This window comes from Lynx canadensis, chromosome D3 (assembly GCF_007474595.2).
Source record: "Lynx canadensis isolate LIC74 chromosome D3, mLynCan4.pri.v2, whole genome shotgun sequence".
NCBI classification, from domain to species: Eukaryota; Metazoa; Chordata; class Mammalia; order Carnivora; family Felidae; genus Lynx; species Lynx canadensis.
Window position 1 is genome coordinate 50,841,006 of NC_044314.2, and position 20,867 is coordinate 50,861,872.

Sequence of the window (20,867 nt, forward strand, 5' to 3'; positions counted from 1 at the left end):
TATCCATTGGCCAAACTGGCTGCCCAGTACAATTCTCTGTTGTCTCAGGGGCTGTGATGAATTTTGACCTAACGTTGCCATCTTCCCCATCACTTGGATTAAGCCCATCTACAGAAAGAGAAAATGAGCCCAACACACAGAAACAGTGTTGAAAGATGGGCTATAGACAATGAAAAGAGGAGAAGAAATATATTAATTAGGTGGGGAGGAGAGATGCAGGGGGAGAGAGCAATGGGAGAGTGTTGGGAAGAGTTAACTGCAGAGAAGTTGGAGCACTAGGCTTTTTCATGTGAGGTGACTACTTCAGGGCATCTTCTAAAACAAACCATTCCCTTTTATAATAACTTAATGCTCTTTGGAGTTGGATTTCTTTTGTTTGGCATCAAAGAGTCCCAATTAATGCAGGAGCTGAGGTAGGTTTAATTTCCTTTTCATTTCTGAATCCCACAAAGTGGAGATGGGGCTACCCCACTGTGATGTTCTGAATGGGGTAGATTGACTTTTAAATGATCCAGTGCACTGGAGATTATGGTCTAGCAGGTGTGTACCTGTATTACCTCCTGTGAGCCAGGTGAAGTCTAATTGGATTTTGCTTCTGAGCAGTGATAGATCTTTTTCTCAATGCACAGGAAAGTAGCAGGAATGCCTCCTCTTGGGTAAGGCATGACTTGAATGACTGTAGACATGAATATGAGCTTATCATTACATGACCAGTAAATGATCTTATAAATAGGATTCCTTTTCTATGGTAATAGTGACATTAAGACCTCAATTTATGTTAACAAAGCTTGGGAAGTTTTGGAGCAAAATGTAAGAAGAGTGTTTTAGTTTGGATTACCACCCTCCCCCCTCCCCCCCAGTAAATTAAAGACTTAATTTATTTGAAAAGTGATCCAAGGAAGCAGTGGAAGTAGGGAGAATGAAACAGAGGAGGAAAAGCCTTTACAAAGGTACCTTATAGTACTGGTCACTGCTATGAGTGAATGGAGCTCAATGGCACTGGAATCTTTTGAGAAGCTGTATATAATGTGCCTCAAAAGTGCCTGCCCAAAGAAAGGGGAGGAAAGCATTTATGCATTGACTTTGAATCCCTATTCATCAAAAGCTGACTTATGGGAGATGATTGTTGTGCATGCAGAAGCACATAGAGAGTTCCCATGGGATTTTGCAATAGCACAATATTAGAGAAGCCTTGGGGCAAAAAAAACCAGGTGTATGATGCAACTGAGGTGAATCTGGCTGTGTGGAGCTGGCTGTCAACAGTGGCTAGAATAAAAAGTGGGTCCAAGGGATGTGAGGCAGGGCCAAAGGATGTCTAATATAAGGGGAGGAAATGTGCTGAATTCTTAATCATACATAAGGGGAACCAAAATAAACTCTTTAGTGGCGTCTTAGGTAAGCACAAAAAGTATAGATTAAAGCATATAGATTTTAAAAACATAAGTGATAAACATCAATAGAATCTAAAATAATATGTATACCCCCAAGATCACTGTAGATAATAAGAAAAAAATAAGTTCATATAACAAGAGTTAGAAGACAGGAAAACTGCAAAATCTCTTCTCTCTCTCTCTCTCTCTCTCTCTCTCTGTCTCTCTTGTGTGTGTGTGTGTGTGTGTGTGTGTGTGTGTGTGTGTTTAGATGGAGAAAGAGGGCATATGTATATCTAGTAAATTAAAGATTATGATTGTAGAAACAAAAGCAGACACACATCAAAGGAGGGATGGATCTAGCCTGAAGTTTATACAATTTGGGAGGGGTTGTCTTTAAGAAGAATAACAAAATTGTAAATACAAAATAAGATATGAAGTGAATATTTATTTGGAATGAGAAAAGAAAGGCAATCCATTACAAATGTCACAAGCACCGTGAAATTCAAAGTAATGTTAACTCTCTGATATCCCTCCATAATGCTTTCTCCTACTTTTTTGACTGCATATTCTCTGATTACCTTGTCATAATACAGTATTTATATAATATTTTTATTAAAAAGAATAGAAAGCTAACTCAGCCTTTTACTTAGCATAGTGGATATTTGTTAATATTGGTAGTTTAGAGATTTTTCAGCCACACAACCCCTTATTGGGTATACCACATCTGTGATTTCCTCTGCGATTTTTTGCGCGGGTGATGTTTATTGCTCTAAGGACTTCAGTTCTTTAATTTCTCTTGGTATTAAGTCTATGTAATAGTTTATGTAAGAAAAAAAAGAAAAAAAAAGTTTATGTAAGGCAGGAAAATTAGTGGAAACTTGGTGAGAGGTATTCAGGAGCTGTCTATAGTATTTTTGCAACTTTTCTATAAATCTAAAGTTATTCCAAAATAGAATTTTTATTAACAAATGTTAATAGACTATCAAATAAAGATCATGTCATTCTGGATCAAAAAAAGCAAGACTCAACTATATGCTGATGGTAAGAATACACTTTAAAAATAAGATCAGATAGATTTAAAGTAAAAGGATGGAAAAATACTTGTACAATCACTAATGATGAAAAATATAGCCTTACTATATTAATTTTGTAAAATTGGAGAAATGAAAAAAAGTATTACTAGAAATAAAGAAGTTTCTTTCATAATTAAATGATACTTTCATTATGAAAATAATAATCTTTTTTAAATTTTATTTTATTATTTTTTTTATTTTTTGAGAGACAGAGACAGAGCATGAGCAGGGGAGGAGCAGAGAGAGAGGGAAACACAGAATCTGAAGCAGGCTCTAAGCTCTGAGCTATCAGCACAGAGCACGATATGGGGCTCAAACTCACTAATGGGAGATCATGACCTGAACCGAAGTCGGAGGCTCAACTAACTGAGCCACCCAGGCACCCCTGGAAAATCATAATCTTTAATGTGTGTGCATCTCAAAACAAAAGCTCATAATACATGAAGCAGAAATTGGCAGAGCTAAAAGAATAAATAGAAAAATACATCATCATAGTTGGAGATCTTAATACTATCTATCTCAGTAATTGATAGAATAAGCAGGAAAAAAAATGAGTAAAGCAAAGAATATTTGAATAACATTGCTTTCCAACTTGACATAATTGATACTTGTAAAAATGCTACATCCAAGAAATGCAGAATGAATTTTCTCTTCAAGTGCACCTGAGTCATTACCAAAATGGACCATATGCTTAGCCATAAAGCAAAGGCGAAAACTTTTAAAGGGTTAAAATAGAATGTGTTCTCTGACAATAATGGAATTTAAAAATCAATAACAAAAGAGTATCTAGCAAAATCACTAAATATTTGGAAATTAAGAAACAAAATTCTGAATCGTGTACCAATTATGGTATATTTTGGTATTGTGTACCAATAATAACAAAAACACAATTTACTGATATTTATGAATATAGCTAGAGTAATACTTGGAGGAAAATCTATAGCTTGAATATGTTGTGTTATATATTTTATATAGCTTGTAATCATTAGAAAAAAGAAAGTTAAAAATCAATGATATAAATTTCCATCTCAAGAAGTGAGCAAAAGAAGGGCAAATTAAACCCTAAGAAAGTAGAAAAGTAAATAATGAATATAAAGGCAACAAAATAGAAAACGAACAGTAGGCAAATGAAGAAAACCAAAGCTGGTTCTATGAAGAGAGAAGTGAAATTGGTTTACCTTTAACAAGATAATCAAGAATGAGAAGAAAACTCAGATTGTCATTATGAGAAATGAAAAAGAGAACATCATTACAGATCCTACAGGCACTAAAAAGATAATAGGACAGTATTTAAAATTTTTAAGGCAATAAATCTGACAACTTAAAAAAAATTTTTTTTTAAATTTTGGAGACTTTTTGTGAAACACAATTTACCAAAACTGACAAAGAAGAAATCGGACATATGAAAAGTGCTATTTCTGTTAAAGAAATTGGATGTGTAATGAAAACCTTTCCAGAGAGCAAACTCCAAGTCTAGATAGCTCCACTGGTAAATTCTATTATAGAAGTAATAGTAATTTTACATAAGGTTTTTTTGAGAATAAGCCATGAGTGGACATTTACCAACTTGTTTTAAGAGCCTTGCATAATTCTGATTTCACAATCTTAAAAGTACATTATAAGAAAATAAAATTACAGATTAATGTCCCTATGAACTTAGGTATAAAAGTACCAAAAGAAAAAACTTAGATCCAGCCATATATTAAAAAGTTAGTAGATCATGACCAAGTAAGGTTTATCTCAGGAATAGAAGTTTGGTTTAATATGTTATTCACCATGTTATCAGAATAAAGGAGAAAAATATAAATATAAGCATCTCAATGGATACAGGAAAAGTGATAAAACTCAGCACCCATTCATAATTTTTAAAAAGATCAAGGAACTCGGAATAAAAAGGGCTTTTTCAATCTGGTAAAAAGTATCTTAAAAAATCTTCAGCTAGGGGCGCCTGGGTGGCTCAGTCGGTTAAGCGTCCGACTTCAGCTCAGGTCACGATCTCGCGGTCCGTGAGTTCGAGCCCCGCGTCGGGCTCTGGGCTGATGGCTCAGAGCCTGGAGCCTGCTTCCGATTCTGTGTCTCTCTCTCTCTCTGCCCCTCCCCCGTTCATGCTCTGTCTCTCTCTGTCTCAAAAATAAATAAACATTTTTAAAAAAATTAAAAAAAAAATCTTCAGCTAACATAATAACAATAAATTTTGAAATCTTTGCCCCTAAAATCTGGAAGAAGATAAGGATATTTATATTCATCACTTAAAAAAAATTTTTTTAATGTTTATTTTTGAGAGAGAGCGGGTGAGCTGGGGAGGGGCAGAGAGAGGGAGACACAGAATCCGAAGCAGGCTCCAGGCTCCAGGCTGTTAGCACAGAGCCTGACGCAGGGCTTGAACCCATGAACCATGAAATCACGACCTGAGCGGAAGTTGAATGTTTAACCAACTGAGCCACCCAGGCACCCCCATATTCATCACTTTTATTCAACATTATAATGACGGTCCTAGGCAATGAATTAACACAAGAAAACAAAAACAAAGAATTCAAAAGTGTCTTTATTTGCAAATGGAATGATTTTTTAATGTAGGAAATGCAAAGGTATAAAAAAAGTATCTAAAAATGAACTATTTGTACTAATAAGTGAATTTAGCAAGATTATAGGATACAAGATCAATCAATCTATAGTTTTATTTCTTTGTGGTAATTCTAGAAATTTGGAAAATAGAGTTTAAAAAATAAATACTGTTTATAATAGCATAAACCACAACAAATACCTATGAATGATTTTTTTAAATGTAAAAGAATTTTAAAACAACCCTGAGATAAAGATGACATGAATAAGTGGAAAGGCAAATGATGTTTATGGATTTGAAGATTCAGTATTGAAAAGGTGTAAATTTTTCCCCAATTGATCTATAGATTCAATAGAATCTTAATTTAAAAAACACCAGCAAACTTTTTATAGAAATTGGCAAGCATATTTTAAAATTTACAAAGACATGCAAAGGACTTAAAATAGCTAAGATGATCTTGAAGAAGAACAAAGGAATTACACTACTAGATTTTCTATAAAGCTATTATAATAACATCATTAAAATAATAAGGGTAAAAAAGTAGACCAAAGGAACAGAAGAGAATCTAAAAATAGACTCAGACAATTGATCACATGGTTTTTGATAAAGGTGTAAATGAAATTCAGTATGGAAAAGAAAGATCTTTTTAATAAATAGTGCTGGAGCAATTGAATATTCACATGGGGGAAGAAAAAAACCTGACTCCTACTTTTCATCATGTACAAAAATGACTTTGAAATTGAGTGAAATAGGGGTGCCTGGGTGGCTTAGTCGGTTGAGTGTCTAACTCTTGATTTTGGCTCAGGTCATGATCTCAGGGTTGTGAGATCAAACCCTGTGTTGGGCTCCATGCTGAGTGTGGGGCTTGCTTGGGATTTTCTCTCCTCTCTGCCCTTCCCTTATGTATGCATGTGTTCTTTCTCTCTCTCTCTCTCTCTCTCTCTCTCTCTCTCTCTCTCTCCAAAAAAAAAAAAAAAAAAAAGAAATAGTAGAAAAACAGTGAAACTAAGAGTTGGTTTTTAAAAAAGATAAAAATTGGCAGGCTCTTAGCTAGTCAAAAAAAAAAGACAAAATCAAATTAATGAAAGAGAAGACGTTGCAATTGATGTCACAGAAATAAAAAGGATCATGAGACTTCTATGAACAATAATATACCACCAAACTTGATAACTCATAAGAAATGAGTAAATTACTAGAAACATACAACTAATCAAGAATGAATCATGAGGAAATAAAGACTGATTAGATCTAACTAGTGAGGAGATTAAATCAGTAATCAGAAACTTCCCAACAGACAAAAATCCCAGGGCCAGATAGTTTTATTGAATTCTACCAAACATGTAAAGAATGAATGCCAAATAATTGAAGAAGAGGAAGCACTTCCAAATGAGGCCAACATTACCTTGATATCAAAGCCAGAGGAAGACCCACAAGAAGGAAAATTACGGGCTAGTATCCTTGATGAAGATAGGTGCAAAGAATCCTCCACAAAATACTAGCAAACCAAATTCAATAGCATGTTAAAAGGATTATACATTGGGGTGCCTGATTCTTGATTTTGACTTAGGTCATGATCTCCTGGTTTGTTGGTTCGAGACTCATGTTGGGCTAATGCTTGGGATTCTCCTTCTCTCCCTAGCTCTCTTCCCCTCCCTCCTCTCTCTAAATAGATAGATAGATAGATAGATAGATAGATAGATAAAACAAATACCACAACCAAGTGGGATTTATTGCTGGAATACAAGGATAGTTCAACATATGCAAATCAATAAATGTAATAAATTCACCACGTTAATAGAATGAAGAATAACAATCACGTGATGATTTCCATAGATGCAGAAAAAAAACATTCAACAGTCAAAAATTAAGTATACTTCATGATAAAAATCTCTCAACAAATTAGGTATAGAAGGAATTTGCCTCAGCATAATAAAGGTCATATATGAAAAGCCCACAGCTAATTATACTCAGTGGCGAAAAGCTGACAGCCTTTCTTCTAAGCTCAGGAACAAGACAAGGATGTCTGGTGGTTCACAAACTCCTCAGGAGCTTCCCAGTTGTAATCTGAAACCGCCCCCCCTTCCCCCCCCCCCCCCCGCCCTTGCACACCACACATAGAGGACAGGAAAAGACTGAAGAAAGAGGCAGGCCACTCCAGATCGGTGGGTAGCAGGGTTAATAAGCAAGAGAACTTACATCTGAAGCTTGTTTTGGATGGCAGCAAGAAAAGTTGATCTCTATTCCTGTCCACTGAATCTTCAAAGTTTATATAAAGGCCTTACTTAACTGGGTCCAGTCACATATACTGACCAGATAGTCTTGACTTCACATCACTATCAGGAAGCTATGTCTTTGGGACACGCTCAGGGAGCAGAATCCATATTCCGTGGACAGAGCAGAGGGTGAGAAGCCTCTGATTGCCAGGTCTAGCTCATGGATCAACTGGCTGTTATGTCTTCTTGATGACCTACCCCGAAACTTCACCCCTTGTGATTGGCTTTTGCAAACCCACATGCCCTCCTTTTCTGCAGTGGGCCCTGAGAAGTTGGCAAGATGTTTCAAGACATTGGAGGTGGCTATCTGGCTGCATTAGAGACAGATGCCACAGCAACAAACAGGCACATGTAAGAGAAAATACAGAATAAGACAATAATTTTCAAAGTCAGTGACAATTTTTTTCACCAGAAACCCAGTGATCTGACTGATTTATTAAGTTCCCTAAGCTAGAGGGTCAGATCACAGAGGGCATTTATTTGTGTCCTCATAGGATTTAAATAAAGATAACACGTTAGCAGACTCATCAGGTATGAGCACACAACATTTTGTTTGGATAATGGCACACGTGCCTCTCGTGAGACAGCAATAATCCCCAAGTCTGTTTTGGAGGACAGCTTTTTTCATTAGAGACATTTCAGTGTTCAGTAAGGACAGGCTTTGTTGGCTGTCATCAAGGCTTGTTGGGTGAATTTAGAAAGAGCTTCTTTCTATATGTGCCATAACATCCTTCAGGTCAATGGAAGGAACAAAGATGGTGGCCAAATGATCCTAACGGTGGGAAACAAAACGTGCCTACCTGGCAGTGAGGAGAGGGAGTTTGGCGGTTTTAGGAAATTGACCTAGTTGTTCATACCATACATGTTGGCTGGGGGAGATAGTACTATCAGGTGTGAGGAGATGGACTGGGGGTGGGATATACCAGACCAGGACCCCCACCTTCTCTGCTCTTTCAATGGTGCATGTTCCATTCTAGGAGGAGTGTATTTCAGCAGGTCCAACTTGCAACAGGACAATAGGATCCCAAGGGAGATTGAGTAATTTCTCTTAACCCAAGTGTGTGAAGTTACCCGTTACAGTGGGACGTCCCATTGCAAATTTTAGTAGATAACGCCTTTGACAGTTGTGATGTGGCAGCATAGCATGTTGATCCATGGTGAGAGCCAGGGAAATGACTGTTTCCCATGATTTTCATGCCTTTACGATATTGGGTACATTGGCAGGAGTCCCCAATCTAGCATATGGGACAACAGGCCCTAATGTTGATCATTCAGATGATTAAGCCTGGAACAGTACTTTAGGTCATCTGTCCAAGGTAATTACTTGTTAGTGTTTAATCCACTGCTTTAATATTCTATTTTTTTCTTTTTACCAACCCTATTTGTGGGGAGATGGAACTTCTGTTTAATGTCATATTTTTTTCCCAGTCTGATGCTTGATGACTTTTGAAATATGACTCCTGATCACTGTCTAGTTGATGAGGGTATCCATACATGGTACTCAGCTTCTCTAAACCTCTAGTGATGGAAGCCTGGTTTTCATGGTGACTGGGAAAACCTTGGGTTAGGCCAGATGTGGTATCAACACAAACCAAGATGTATTTAGAATCCTCACTCAGAGGGAGGGAGCCCATATAATCCATTTACCAATCCCTCACCGGCTGGGAAATCTGGTGGATGGCCCCAGAATCTTTTAGCACTTGCCTTGGGTGTTGTTTAGAACACACAGGACATGCTGCTACCACGTTAACCAAGTCACCATACTTCAAGGGCAATTCATCATCCTTGGCAGTATGTCATTCTACCTGAGCCCTGAGGTGGCCACTCTTTCTATGCATCCAATCTGCTGTAACTTCTGAAGGGTCATTTGCTAGGGCTTGTACCCGCACTAGGGCATCAGCTTCTTGATTGCCAGGTAGTGTCAGTGCCTTATGAGCTGGAACATGGAAGACAGTGAGGACCAGGCTCTTGCAGGTGGACCCAAATGCCACCCCACACAAGCTGTTGCTCTATGGGGATATATTAGATTTCTGTTCCTTTCCAGAGCCAGGAACAGAATTCTAGGGGCACTCTGCCTTTCTTTTGTCTCTGTCACAGCGCCTGACCCATACCTCCCAGAATCACAGATACATGTAACTATAATGGTAGCCCTGCTTGGGAGATGCCCAGGGCTTTAATTGACTATACTAGTATTTTTGTCTTCTCAAAGGCAGTTTGCTGCTCTGATCCCCACCCCCACGTGTGCTCTTTCTTTTCCAGGTAATACAAGGGACAGATACTGTGTCAGATCATGAATAAAATTCTTCCAACCCCCAAAATCTTTACAAAAACTTACACCTTTTTCATAATTTTAGGGGTTAGATGGGCTTGCACCTTACCAATCACAGCTTCTGGGACAATCCAAATCTTACTGAACCAAATGACTCACAAAACCTTATGAGCCTTGAGTTTTCTGGGGGTTCACTGCCCATCCTATCTCTTGTAGATGCTCTAGCAAAGCCTGTAGGGTGTCCCACAGCGGAGGCAAATCTTCACATGTTAGCATTATATCATCAAAGTAATGGCCCATTTTACTGATGTGGGCTAAAGGAGAATGAGGACAGGTGTCAAGCGACCATCCCATGAGATATGGTGGGGCCATGTGAGTAGCTTTGGGGAGAAGCACTTGAAAGGTTTATTATGTGTCCCTCCTACATGAATGCAAATTGATCTTAGTTATTAAAATAAAAGTCTTTTCCAGAAATCTCCTCACAGATGAAGCACTTTTACAAGAACACTTTTTTTTTTTTAGGTCAAAGCATCAGAGTAAAACAATAACTGTAAATCACAAAGACTTAAGAAATGACTATGGTTAAAGATCTGATGAGAATTCATTTTAATGTAATTGACAAGGGATTTTGGTTATTACTGTGGCAGACATTTTAAAATTATGACTGAGAACATTGTACCAGGACATATCAGATTTTTAGGAATTTCATACAAATAAACTTTAGCATCACTTATTTGACAGCACTTTCCATGAGATTTAATGAATACAAAGTCACATAGTTATATAAAAAAACTTAGCTCCTTTAATAGAGAAGACACCATTTTCTTAAAAATTCAAGGCTTGATAAAAGGCAAAACAGAATTTTTTTTCTTGGCAGATTACATTAAGGGTAAAAATGACTTTTACAATTTCTTATTAAGAGCAGACCAATAATCTAAGAAACCTTTGTCCTTTTAGTGGAGACAAAACCAAATTCTAATTTTGCACTAGTGTACTTTTAGTATTAATTTTTTTTTCTTTTTAACCTTGCGGGCAGTGTTTTGGTTATTTCCTGGGGTTTTACATTTCAAAGATATGATAAAATTTACAATCTCAAGGGACAGAGAAAGAATGTAAGTTTTCCTCTAAGAGTTTTTTGGTAATTTCAATTTAAAAATTTCCTTTGGGGATCAGTTGATTTGGGCATTCATCAATTTCCTCATCAATCACCACATCTTCTTTCTTCTCATCACTTCCCTGGGGATTCTCCCTCTTAGCATCCTTATCAGGCTTTATCCAAAGCATATTGTGCCCTCCTAGCTTTGCAAAACACTCGTAAAATAAAGTCTCCAACTTATTACCCTGCTCTCCCATTTTGTCTACCATCCCCAAAGCTAGCAGACCAGTGGACACTCACATGTCCTACTCTAACCTTAGCTGTTCTGACTTTCTAACTTGAGCGTCAGCCTCGAGCTAGGCTTAGTGGCCAGCTTAACTGCCCACAGTAGAGGCCAGCCCACTGTGAAAGCCATGTGTTTCCCTTTTTCACTGCAGTGTGCTATGTGCAGTTTCTCAAACAAGCTCATTAAAGCAGCCAGTATTTTTGGGGTATCCCTGAACCGACATGGTGGTCTGCAAGCATCTGATATGCATGCTATTCCAACCCACAGAGTGGTCAATGGCCAATCTGGGATTTCCCCCATGATGCCTTTTTCCTAAGGTGCATTTTTTTGGTTTCCTGGCTGGCTCACCAATTGTTGGTTCGTAAGCTCCTTGGGAGCTTCCCAGGTATAATCTGAAGCTGACTCTCCTATATGGAGGGCAAGGAGAGACCAAAGAAAGAGGCCAGCCAGTTGAGATTGGTAGGTAGTAGGTTTAATAAACAAGGGAACTAACATATGAGGCTTGTCTTTGGTGGCTGCAAGAAGAGTAGATCTCTGCACCTGCCTGCCAAGTCTTAAGTTTATACAGAGGTCTTAACTGGGTTCAGTCATATAAATCATCCAGATGATCTCAACATCACATCACTATCATAAGGCTGTGTCCTTGGGGCAGCCTCTAAGAGTGGAGAAGGCAAGCAGAATACACATTCCATGGACAGGGGAGGGGTGAGAAGCCTCCAAGTACTGGGTCCAGCTCACGGATCAACCACTGGTCACAGCTTCTCGATGACCACTCCCAACAATGCCTGCTCTCACCATTCCTGTGCAGTGTAGTACTGGAAGTCCTAGCCAGAGCAATAGGAAAGGAAAAGAAATAAAAGATGCCCAAATTGGAGAGGAAGAAGTAAAATTATTTCTGTTGCAAATGACACAATTTTGTATACAGAAAACTCAAAAGACTTGACCATAAAAACTGTTAGCACTAATAAATGATTTTAGTAAAGTTGCAAGATACAAAATCAATATACAAAAATCAGTTGTATTTCTATACAGTAGTACTAAACTATCTGAAAAAGAAACTAAGTAAATAATCCCATTTTCAATAAAAGAAAAAGGAATAATATTTCAGAATAAACTTAACTACAGAGGTGAAAGACTTGTACATTGAAATTATAAAACATTGGTGAGAAAATTAAAAAGACACATATGAAGATGCCCATGTTTATGGATTGGAAGAATTAATATAATATGCATACTACCCAAAGTGATCTGCAGATTCAATATAATACCAATCAAAATTCCAATGTCTTTTTTCACAGAAATAGAAAAAAATCCTAAAATTCAAATGGAACCATGAAAGACCTCAAGTAGCCAAAGCAATCTTGAGCAAGAACAAAACTGAAGGCCTCACACTTATTGATTTTAAAATTATATTACAAAGTTCAATCAAAACAATATGGCATTGGCATAAAAAAGCCAAATAGGCCAATTGAACAGAATGGAGAGCCCCAAAATAAACTAGGCATACATGGTCAACTGATCTTTTTTTTTTTTTTTCATTTTTAATGTTTATTTTTGAAAGAGAGAGAGAGCGAGTGCACAAGCTGGGGAGGGGCAGAGAGAGAGGGAGACATAGAATCCGAAGCAGGCTCCAGGCTCTGAGCTGTCAGCACAGAGCCTGATACAGGACTAGAATTCAGGAGCCGTGAGATCCTGACCTGAGCCAAAGTCAGATGCTTAACTGACTGAGCCACCTAGGTGCCCTTGATCTTTAACAGAGATGCCCAAGGTACACAATTGGGAAAGAATGGTCTCTTCCATAAACGATGTTGGGAAAACTGTATATCCATATGCAGAAGAATGAAATTGAACCCTTATCTCACACCATATATACAAACTAAGTCAAAATGGATTAAAGACTTAAATGTAATACCTAAAACTATAGAACTGTTAGAAGGAAGCATAAGGAAAAAGCTTCTTGACATTGGTGTGGACAGTGATTTTTGGATATGAGTCCAAACCACAGGCATCAAAAGCAAAAATAGACAAGAGTGCATCAAACTAAAAAGCTTTTACACAGCAAATGAAGCAATCAAAAGAGTCAAGAAACAACTTACAGAACAGTAGAAAATATTTGCAAGTTTCTCAGTATCCACATAAAAGTGAAAACATATGGTATCTGTCTTTCTCTGTATGACTTATTTCACTTAGTATAACACTCTCCAGTTCCATCCACGTTGCTACAAAAGGCCATAGTTCATTCTTTCTCATTGCCAAGTAGTATTCCATTGTATATATAAACCACAATTTCTATATCCATTCATCAGTTGATGGACATTTAGGCTCTTTCCATAATTTGGCTATTGTTGAAAGTGCTGCTATAAACATTGGGGTACAAGTGCCCCTATGCATCAGCACTCCTGTATCCTTTGAGTAAATTCCTAGCAGTGCTATTGCTGGGTCATAGGGTAGATCTATTTTTAATTTTTTGAGGAACCTCCATGCTGTTTTCCAGAGTGGCTGCACCAGTTTGCATTCCCACCAACAGTGCAAGAGGATTCCCATTTCTCCACATCCTCTCCAGCATCTATAGTCTCGTGATTTGTTCATTTTAGCCACTCTGACTGGTGTGAGGTGATATCTCAGTGTGGTTTGATTTGTATTTCCCTGATGAGCATCTTTTCATGTGCCTGTTGGCCATCTCAGAAGACCATCTCTCAGAAGACCATCTCACAGAGGCCATCTCTCAGAAGACCATGGGGGAGGGGAAGGGAAAAAAAAGTTAGAGAAGGAGGTAGCCAAACCATAAGAGACTCTTAAAAACTGAGAATAAACTGAGGGTTGATGGGGGGGGGTGGGTGGGAAGGAGGGGAAAGTGGGTAATGGGCATTGAGGAGGGCACCTGTTGGGATGAGCACTGGGTGTTGTACGGAAACCAATTTGACAGTAAATTTCATATTAAAAAAAAGAAAATATTTGCAAGCCATACATCTGATCAGGTGTTAATATCCAAGATATATAAGGAACTCAATTCATCATCAAAGAACCAAATAATCCACTTAACCATAAGAGGCTCTTAAACACAGAGAACAAACTGAGGGTTGATGGGGATGGGGGATGGTGAGGAGGGGAAAATGGGTGATGGGCATTAAGGAGTGCACTTGTTAGGATGAGCACTGGGTGCTGTATGTAAGCGATGAATCATGGGAATCTACTCCCGAAGGAAAGAGCACACTGTATACACTGTGTGTTAGCTAACTTGGCAATAAATTATGTTGAAAAAGAAATAAAATATTAACACAACACACACACACACACACACACACACACACACACACACACACACAAATGGACCAAGAACCTGAACAGACATTTCCCCAGAGATGACATAAAAATGGTCAATAGGTACATGGAAAGGTGTTTAACATCATTACTTGTCAGGAAAGGGCAAATCAAATGGGATATTCCCTCACACTTGTTAGAATGGCTGTTATCAAAAAGAAGATAACAAGTCTTGGTGAGGGGGTAGAAAAACAGGAGCCTTTGTACACTGTTGGGGGGAATGCAAAATGGTGCAGCCACTACAGAAAATGGTATGGAGGTTCCTCAAAAAATGGAAAATAGAACTACCATAAGATCTAGCAATCCCACATTTGGGTATGTATCTAAAGAAAATGAACTCAGTATCTCAAAGAGATACCTGCATTCCAATTTTCATTACTGCACTGTTCACAGTAGCCACGATTTGGAAACAACCTAAGTGTCTGCCAGTGAATGAATGGATAGAGTAAATTTATATATATATATATATATATATATATATATATATATATATATACATATATACACACACACACACACACATACATATTTAATGAAATATAGTTCAACCTTAAAAAAGAAGTAAATTCAATTCAGGTATTTGTGATAGCATGGGTGAACCTGAAGGGAGGATATTATGCTAAGTGAAATAAGCCAGACATAGAAAGACAAATACTATATTATCTCTTGTATATGTGGAATCTAAAAAAGTCGGACTCATAAAAGCAGAGCATAGCATGTTGGTTGCCAGGGGCTGGAGCATGGGGGAAAGGAAAAGATGTTGGTCAAAGGGTATAAACTTTCAAGTGTAAGATGAATGAGTCCTGGGTGTCGAATGTATAGCATGGTGACTATAGTTAATGACATTGTGTTATATACAGATGGTCCCCTGACTTACAGTGGTTTGACTTAAGATGTTTTGACTTTATGATAGTGCAAAAGTGATATGCATTCAATAGAACTTTACATTTTGTGTTTCAGTCTTTTCCCAGGCTAGTGTTATGCCCTATGATAATCTCTCATGATGCTGGACAGTAGCAGCAAGCCACCGCTTCTAGTCAGCCACGTGATCTGGAGGGGAAACAAGCCATACACTTAAAACCATTCTGTACCTATACACCCATTACATTTTTCACTTTTAGTACAATATTCAGTAAATTACATGAGATATTCAAAACTTTTTTATAAATTCTTTTTTTAATGTTTATTTTTGAGACGGGGGAGAGGCAGAGAGGGAGGCACAGAAGATCCAAAGCAGGCTCTGTGCTGACAGCAGAGAACCCAATGCGGGGCTCGAACTCGTGAACTGAACCATGAGGTAATGATCTGAGCTGAAGTCAACGCCTAACCGACTGATCCACCCAGGAGCCCCAATGCTTTATTATAAAATAGGCTCTCTGTTAGATGATTTTGCCCAACTGTAGGTTAATGTAAGTGTTCTGAGCACGTTTAAGGTAGGCGAGGCTAAGCTATGATGCTTGGTAGTTAGGTGTATTAAATGCATTTTTGACTTAATGATATTTCAAGTTATGATGGGTTTATCAGGATGTAACCTCATAAATCGAGAAAGATCTGTACTTAAAATTTGCTAAGATAGTAGATCTTAAGTGTTCTCATCACACAAAAAAGGTAACTATGTGCAAGGTAGTAGATATGATAATGAACTTGATGGTGGTAATTATTTCAAAGTGTGTATGTATATCAAAACATCATGTATCCAAAAAACACACAACCCAATTAAAAATTGAGCAGAAGACCTAAATAGACATTTCTTTGAAGAAGACATACAGATACTTAATATTACTAGTCATCAGGGAAATGCAAATAAAAACCACAATGCGATATAACCTTACACTTGTCAGAATGGCCATTATATATATATAAAAAAAAAAAGGAAGAAAAGAAAGAAATAACAAATTGGCAAGGATGTGGAGAGAAGGAAACCCTCGTGGCACTGTTGGTAGAAATGCAAACTGGTACAGTCCTGATGGAAAACAATACAGAGGTTCCTCAAAAAACTAAAAATAGAACTGCCATATGATCTAGCAATTCTACTTCTAGGTATTTATCTGAAGAAAATAAACTTTAATTCATTGCAACATTATTTACAATAGTCAAGATATATGTTCATCAATAGATGATAAATATAAAAGAAGATTGTGTGTGTGAATATATATGTATGTACACATACAGACATACAATGGAATATTACTTGACCATTATAAAGAATGAAATCTTGCCATTTATGACAGCATGGATGGACCTAGAGGTTATTATGCTAAGTCAGAGAAAGACAAATACCGTATGATTTCACTTATATGTGGAATCTAAAATAACAATTGAGCAAACCAAAACATAAACAGACTCATAGATACATAGAAGAATCTGGTGGTTGCCAAAGGGGAGGAGAATAGAGGGGATGGGCAAAATACAGGAAAGTATGAAAAGGTACAAACTTCCAGTTATAAAGACATGGGAATGCAATGTACAGCATTGGGAATATAGTTAATAATATATAACAACTTTGTGTGGTGACAGATGCCAACTAGATTTGTCGTGGTGATCATTTCATAAAGTATATAAATGTTGAATCACTATGGGTGACACCTGAAACTAATATAATATTGTATGTCAACTACACAAAAACAAAAAAATCATGTTGTACACCTTGAATACATACTTTTGTCAATTATTCCTCAGTAACACTGGAAAAAATAAAAAATTATTATAATCATAAAAATTAGGTGCCATAATAATGATTTAGAGAATGATAAATAGACTAAGAAAAGAGTATGAGGAGCCTCTAAACAGACCCACATATATGTAGAAGCTTTTTACTGTTTCATCGTATCACATTATAAGACACTGTGACAGTTAGTAGGGAAATAGGAGATTGTATGATAAGTCATTCTGTGAAAATTGGTTATCCACATGTAAAAAAATAAAAATGGATCCATCGTATTATACCAAAAAAAAAAAAAAAATCCAGGTGGATTAAAGACATGAACTGCAAAATTAAATTATTTAGAAAATATCCTAATTTCCTTGGAGTAGGGAGGGATTTTTCAAAATACAAAAAAATAAGCCATAGAGGAAAAGATCAATAATTTTAGCTACTTTATTAAAAAAATTTTTTTAAGTTTATTTATTTATTTTGAGTGAGGGAGGGGCAGAGAGAGAGGGAGAGAAGTCCCAAGCAGGACCTGGGACTCAAACTCATGAGCCACAAGATTATGACCTGAACTGAAATCAAGAGTTGAACGCTCAACTGACTGAGCCATCCAGGCACCCCTAATTTTGGCTACTTTAAAATGAATTTTGGGGGTGCCTGCATGGCTTAGTTGTTTAAGTGTCTGACTCTTGATATAGGCCCAGGTCATGATCTCACAGGTGTGAGATCGAGCCTTGCGTCGGGCTCTGCACTGAACCTGGAGCCTGCTTGGGATTCTTTCTCCCCCTCTCTCTTTCTGCCCCTCCCCTGCTTGTGCTCTTTCTGTCTCTCTCTATCAAAATAAATAAACTTAAAAAAAATAATTTTGGCTCATCAAAAGACACCATAATAAAAATGGAAAGATAGAACTTGAGTGGTAGAAGATATTTACAACGCATATGACCAGTGATTAATATCTAGAATATATTGAAAATCTTAAAATCAATGAAAAAATAGCAAATGACCAAGTTAAAAATGGCAAAAGATGTAAACAGGAAATTCATACAGAAGAGGAAACATGAAAAGCTGCTAACCTCACAAGGAAATCAGGGAAAGGCATAAAACAATGCTGAGATACTGTTTTCTCATCTGTCCGATTGGCATGAGTTAAAAAGCCTGATGAATGTTGCTGAGGAGGTGGGGCTCATGTATTCAAATGATGGGAATGTAATCTGGTCCAAATATTTTGGAAGAGTTTGGCACTCTAGTATTATTGAGGATGTAATATGCTTTAACCTACTAACTCTAGGTATAAAGATAAGAGGATTTCTTACATATGTATACAAAGAGACCTGTATAGGTTTGTTTCAGTACCATTGGTAATGCTGCAGATTTAGAAACACCAGTGTCAATCAATGAATTGGTGAATAAGTTTTTAAATATTCATTTGATGAGTGTATAAAGCAGTGAAAAATGAAGGAACTAGATGTACTTGTTTCAGTGGGAATAGATCACTGGTTTGGAGTGATCATGTTTTATACTTTTCAATAGAAATGTAATAAGCAAAATGAGAAATCCTGTGGAGGAGAGAAAGTTCTGTGGATTTCCAAGGACAAAGCATTTTGTAGATGAAGGTGTTTTTTTTTTCTCCCTTAAAATATCATTTAACTTTGCCTCTTTCTATCCATAAGACTGATCTTAAATTCCATTGGATGCTTTCTTTGAAGTAACTGGTTCTTACCACAAGAGGTCAGCATTTGCATGGAAATATTTCCCTCAAAGTGGTACAGTGGAAAAATTGAGACCAAAAACAAAAGTGAATTTTTTGTATTTAGATGTATTCCTATCTGAAGTGGATTCTGGTACTGACCTTCAACTGCCTTAGTCAATGCAAATTGTAAGTAAGTTATTACAGAAAATGATATATATAGTATTGTATTAGAATGCTCAAGTTTTGTTAGTTCTGAGCATCTTAGTTCCCTGCTGCAGAATTGAAGAAGGCTCATCTTCACTTTGATGGTGTTTTTCTTTCTCTTAGAGGAAAATGAAGCACTTTGCCCCCAGGGCTAGAGGAGGTCTCTTGCCATTTGGTTCTGGTTAGATTTTCCACTACAATGTGTCTTCACCCAACTCCAGCTTACTTCCACCCACTTTGTAAATGGAAAATAGCAATGAATTTCCTGTTTTGAAGTCAGCACTAGACTAAATTGTCAGTGATGGCAATGAATCATAGGGACTCTAGATAGCATTTTTATTTAAACACCTTCTCTACAGTGCTTAGCACAATGCCTTGCACTTGAATGCCCTAATAAACAGAAACCTGATCAATCCATTCCCAGCTAAAAATCCATCAGTGACTCCAAATAGCTTTCAAGACCTAGTTGAATTAGCTCCACATTCAAAACTATTAATGATGTGGCCCTGACTAATCTGTCAGCCTTATTCAAAGGGTATAATATTCATACCTATTACTTAGAAATATATATGAATACTAATACTTAGTTATAAAGTATGTCATCATTGTCTTTCATACTATATATATACATGATCTCACTTATTCCTTTTTGAAATGCTGGATGCCAATGAGGAAACCAAGACTCCGAGAACTCAAATTTTTATACAGCTAGGATTTGAACTTGAATGTATTTGACTCCAAAGCCATAATTCTATATTACACTCCTCTCATCTTGCCTCTCCCCATAACCACATACTCTGCAGTCAGACTGAGCTACTCTTAGTTCCTTTCATGTCTAATAACTTTTGTATATGTCTTTACTTTTTCTGGAATGCCTTTCTCCTCTGTTCTAACTGGTCAAATCCTTCTTGGGTTTAAGACTTAGTTTTATCACCTGCTGTGGTTGACCCTGCCTGATCCATTTTTTGACTGTGTTCGTTGCACCTGCTCTGAGTTTCAGTCCTGAGTACTTTTTCTTAGAATGTGTGTGAGGGAGATCAGCAGAGGATTGAGGATGTAATTGCTGATGCTCTACTGGAAGAACCATTGCTTTACATGGTGCAGAACTCCATTTTTAACTTGAACTCCAACAAGGAAGTGATTCTTCCTTCCAAAGGGAGCAAAATAAGTCCACCTCCTTTGACCCCAGAATATGGTTACTAGGAGAGAGAGTACTGAGGGAAGCAGTAACTAAAGTTTCAACACAGAGCTCACAAGGTAGAGGGAATAGAAGGATACAAGGCTAAGAGAATAGAAAAAACTATCACCTGGGTTAACAAATCAAAGAAGTAGCTGTATTTGAAGGCTAGACTTGAAATGAACTTTGAGCCTTTGCAAATAGAAAGACCAAAAGGACCTTGAAATTAAGGAACAACAACCCCCACCCAAACTACTACAGGGAGGATTTGCGTATTCAGAATGGGTGAATTCAGAGAAGCAACACTCCTTTCTTAAATTATTGAGGTAGCTTATTGCTGTTTGAGCATGCTGTGTGGGAGCAGAAACTTTGGATTGATGGGTTGTATCTCCAACATTCCTTTTTATTTCTTTCTCAAAAAATTAGAAGCTAGACTTTCACTTAGATTTGTGGCATGAGTGTTGCCTTTCTTTTTTTTTTTAAACATTTTTATTTTATTTTTATTTTTTAAATGTTTTATTTATTTTAGAGAGAGAGACTCAGAGTGTGAGTGGGGGAGGGGCAGAGAGAGAGGGAGACCCAGAATCTGAAGCAGGCTCTGGGCTCTGAGCTGTCAGCACAGAGTCCGACACAGGGCTCAAACTCACAAACCATGAGATCGTGACCTGAGCTGAAGTCAGACGCTTAACTGACTGAGCCACCCAGGCACCTGGAGCGTTGCCTTTCTTACTTAGCTATGGCTTCTTCCTCTTTTCTATTTTCTTTGCAGGTTGAACAGTTTCCTAGTTGATGAGACTCTGGAAATTTCCAGGCAAATTATGGTTACATTTTCTTGAGAAGAAGGAATTCTCTATATTTATTTATTTTTGGGCAAGCACAAGCAGGGGAGGGG